The sequence below is a fragment of the Mastomys coucha genome, unplaced genomic scaffold (assembly GCF_008632895.1).
Source record: "Mastomys coucha isolate ucsf_1 unplaced genomic scaffold, UCSF_Mcou_1 pScaffold22, whole genome shotgun sequence".
In the NCBI taxonomy this organism is placed as follows: Eukaryota; Metazoa; Chordata; class Mammalia; order Rodentia; family Muridae; genus Mastomys; species Mastomys coucha.
Window position 1 is genome coordinate 264,800,525 of NW_022196905.1, and position 4,919 is coordinate 264,805,443.

At 42.0% G+C, this 4,919-nt stretch overlaps 1 long non-coding RNA gene across 1 annotated transcript in view; it reads right to left on the bottom strand.

Annotated features, from left to right (window-relative positions):
• Positions 1–1,522: 1,522 nt before the first annotated feature.
• Positions 1,523–4,919, bottom strand: part of LOC116070431 — a 4,270-nt gene continuing 873 nt past the window's right edge. Inside the window, exons 2-3 of the long non-coding RNA XR_004110387.1 lie at positions 3,440–3,533; positions 1,523–1,616 (exon numbers count right to left, since the gene is read on the bottom strand). This is a non-coding gene — a long non-coding RNA (uncharacterized LOC116070431). The remainder of the gene's footprint in view (positions 1,617–3,439; positions 3,534–4,919) is intronic.

The following is a 4,919-nucleotide window of genomic DNA, read 5'->3' on the forward strand; positions in this document are numbered from 1 at the left end:
AATGAGCACAGGTCTTCCCCTTCTTAAACAATTCTAGATCCAACTCAAGAATTGGCAAGCTGAAAATCCATACTAATCCTCACAGTGCGTGTGTGTGTGTGTGTGTGTGTGTGTGTGTGTGTGTGTGTGTGTCTGAGAGAGAGAGAGAGAGAGAGTGAGTCCTGCAGCCCTCCAGGTGACTACACAGCATGCCAATTCTTGCTGAATTCTTATGCGTTGTCATTAGTGGGGACATACATAAACAACTGTAAAGAAAGCACAGAGTGGCATGTCCTCCTCAGATATCCAATAGTGATATCTCTGAGCTCTCAGAAAGCACATTTCACAATTTTCGAGACTAGTTACTTCAGGATGGGGAATGTGGTAAAGGTCTCTTCACAGCAGAAGAACGAGCATCTGTGCCTTTTTTTGTTTGTTTGTTTGTTTTCGAGAGAGGGTTTCTTTGTGTAGCCCTGGCTGTCCTCCATAGACCAGGCTGGCCTTGAACTCAGAAATCTGCCTGCCTCTGCCTCCCAAGTGCTGGGATTAAAGGCGTGCGCCACCACTGCCTGATCTTTGTAATGTAACCCTCGATGAGTGGCTCAGTGAGCACTTCCCTTCATCTGGAACGGCATTCATCAATAGCATCCTGCATGCAAATTTAATTGTGAAAATACTGAGTAATTTCATAAAACATGCACAACCTGTTTCTATTTATTTAGTTCTTCTAACACACACGTAACAAGCCCCAGGAGTGTAAAACCCAAAAACCATGTCTGCAATGGCTGTTTGCTTGTTGTTGTTGTTATTGTTGCTGCTATTGTTGTTCAACTTTAAAAGAATACTTATATTTTTACATGTGTGAGCTTTGTCCTATGTGGTACATGTGCGCCATGTATGTGCTGTAAATCCAGTCTTGATCCTCTGCAAGAGCAGCCAGTGCTTTTCACCACTGAGCCATCTCTATGCCCCAGTCTTTAGATTTCTGATGGCCCTTCCTTATCCGTCATTTATATGATGGTTCACTGGCTTCCTACATCTCTTGCTAGCAGAAGCAGCCAGTGGATTCTTTTAGAAGCTGCTTCATCCACACTGGGCTTGTAGTAAGAAGAATGCTAGTCTAGCATTTATGAAGCCCTGGATCCCGTCTCCAACACACCTAGAATTCAGGATTCTGTCTCCAACACACCTAGCAGTAAGGGAGGGTTAGGAGGAGGACTTATAGTTCAAAGTCACCTTCTACTGCATCACAAGTTCAAAGCTGACCAGGGGATACACAAGATCCTATAAAACACACACACATACACACACAACCACACTTACACTCACACACAGTAGACACATAGATACACAAACACACTAACACTCATGCACACACGCATGTACACACACACAACCACAATTTAAACATAGATCCCTCATAGGAGTCAAAACAAGAATTGATGCCATGTCCTCATACATGGAGCCTCAGTCTCTGATGAAACGATTCTGACTAAACCTTCACACGAGAATTAAGGAGACGCCACCATACAGCCTGAGGCTCATGCGGTTCTGGATGGATCCTTTTGTAGTCTTGAGTTAAATGTTACATAAACTGTGTACTCATTTCTGCCTCCTCGTCGTCTTGCTTTCCTTGGCTGTGAATTTAGAGATACAGAGGAAAGTATCAAATCTTCATTCTTTTAAATATGTAGTATAGGGATGCAGTGTATTTATAACCATTGAACGTAATCCATCTTTGATTCCAGGACCCTTGTGAGATCACTCAGTTTTTCCTTCTTCCTGTTCTGATTACTGCCCCTGATACATCATAGCAGTTAACAGGAGAACTCTTCCAGGGCTGCCTGTCAGCGAGCAGCCTCCTTCAGATATTCCAGGGGTATGTTATTGAGACTAATGCCCATGTTGGATGAGTCAGTCATTAGGCTAAAATTATGTATCAAAGAGAGAGAACATTAGGGCCCAGCTGCCTTTCTACCCAGTGGGATTCGGGCTCAGAGCTGCTCCCTGCGGAAGTCCTGCACCCACCTTCAGAAGGATACAGGGGATCTCACCATCATACTCAAGGCTTTAGTAGAGCAGAGAGATGGAGACCAAAGGCTCTGTAGGCAGGGGGTGGTGAGGCCTCTGAGCTGGCTTCCCACAGCCGCCATAGGCAGCTCACAGAACTCTAAAGGCCAGGGACAATGAGGGCACTGCCTTCTCAGGATTGTTAGAGGTGAAAACGAGCTAACACTCTAAAGTGCTTTGAATAATGTAGCTCTTGCTCTTTCATCTTGCTCTTAATACACTGGTTTTCTCTTTATCACAATAACACATGGGTCTTTAAAAATACTCATAGTGTTCTTCTCCTCCTCCCTCTCACTCATTCCCTCCCTCCCTCTCCCTTCCCCCCTCTCTCTGTCCCTTTCTGCCTCTGTCTCCCCCCCATCTTCCCCCACTCTGTCCTCCTTCCTCTCTCTCATAAAGATTTAATCTGAATATTTTCAAATATTTGAAATGTTCTAATCTGTTCTTTGGAAGTTTTTTACATGTATACAGTATGCTTTGATCATATTTGCTCCCCCTGGATTCCTCTCACAATTTTTCCTCCCAAATTCACATCCACATTTTTTTTTTTTTTATTTTTTGAGACAGGGCTTCTCTGTGTATCCCTGGCTGTCCTGGAACTCACTCTGTAGACCAGGCTGGCCTCGAACTCAGAAATCCACCTGCCTTTGCCTCCCAAGTACTGGGATTAAAGGCATGCGCCACCACAGCCCAGCTCACATCCACATTTTTATAACCCATGAGATCCCAATTTGTAATGCTCATATATTCATGGGTGTTGGACTATCCATCCACTGGATCTCAAAGTGACAGAAGAGAATTAAGTGCTGAGAGATGCCCTCTGACCTGCACATATGTGTCATATCATGTATGCCTACACATACATAGATAGATGATTGATAGATGGTAGGTAGATAGATAGATAGATAGATAGACAGATAGATAGGTGGTAGATGATAGATAGATCTCTGTGTGCCTGCACGTATAGACATAGATGATTGATTGATGATAGATAGATAGATAGATAGATAGATAGATAGATAGATAGATAGATCTCTGTGCCTACACACACATAGATGACAGGTGATAATAGATAGATCCAAATATATACCTATATCTATAGATAGCTAGATTAATAGTCATAATTAAATGAACAAATTATCTCCTTTGGTAATATGGCAATATGGCTCAGAGGACAAAGATGGTGGCTGCCAAGACTGAGGTCCTGAGTTCTAAACTCAACCTACATGGCGGAAGAGAAGTAACTCCTACCAATCGCTCTCTGACTTCCCCATGATTGCTGTGGAACATGCATGCGCATGTGTACACAGCCCCCCTTACAATAAAGAGACAGATAAACAAACAATTTTTAAAATTACAAAAGAGCAAACAAAACACACACATGCTTTACCTTTTGATCATTCTTCATCTGAATCTGAGCAAAATGGAGCCTCCCCAGCTCATTCCTCACAGACACCTCTGCTGGCTGGGGGTGTGGGGTGAAACTGGAAGGCAAATTACATTATTTATTAGGAGCGAAGATGCCCTGCATGCCCACCTCTGTATATAATACATCACGGAGCTGGGTCACAGCAAGCATGACCTTCAGCCAGGTCACAGTGAGCATGACCTTCAGCCAGGTCTATGGATCACGTTGTCTCAGTTGAACAAACCAAGAAATGATGATGATACATTGCTCTAGCATTAGTGACAGAAAAAGATTGTACCAGTGTAAAAAAGACAGTCTGTGGGTGTAATGATGATACTTTATAAGTTTATATACTTATACAGAAAACGTATAAGTTCATTAACTTGTAAAGACGTTGGGACTGGTTAGGTTGGGTGTGTGATCTTTTTACTTATCTGCAAGTCTTTATAATCAAGTTTATAAAAACAAATTTAAAAAAGTAAACTGAAAAAGTTAAGTACTGCTTGTTCTTTACATAAACCTCTTGTTCTTTAAAATATTTGTGGCTTGACAGTTTTGGGATGGGCTTAATATCCCTTCATCACATAAGAGACACACCAGGTGTGTGTACTCAAATTTTACCGTTAGTGTTAGAGGTTCTGAATTTAAAAGACAACAACAGCAAAGCCCGTGGATTTAAAACCAGGATTTGAACTAACCTCTTACCTGTGCTCAAATCTCGGCTGTATTACTTCTGGAGATAAAACATGGAAACATTGACATTTTGGGTTGTGGGGCAGGGTCTCATTATGTAGTCTAAGTCAGCTAGTAATTCCCAATCCTCCTACCTCAGCCTCTCAAGTGCAGGAATCATGGGCGTATGACACCTCACCTTACTTTGCACTCTATTTTCTGTTTGCTTAACCTGTTCGGTCTAAATCGTACTCTGGAGCTGGGGTAATATGGAGATACTGGTCAAGGATCTAGGCTTTGAATTATAAGGTGAGCAAGTTTAGGATTATTATAGTCCATAGTTGGTAACAATGTGCTGCTTACCACATGTGTTCATGCAAACACACACATACACACACAAATGTACACTCACACATACCATATATACAAGTACACACACACCACACACACATACTACATATACACACACAAATATACACTCACACATATACCACACACACATACTACACACACACACACACACACTACACACACATATACTATACACACAAATGTACACTCACACATACCACACACACACACTCACACCACAGAGCATACATATGCACACACATACTACACACACTACGCACGTGCACATATAGATGCACATACTCAAACATATATTCACACATACCGCATACACACAAGTACACACACACACTCATACCACACACACACATATACTACATACACACATACATGAATATACACTCATATACACACACCACACATATACACACATATACTA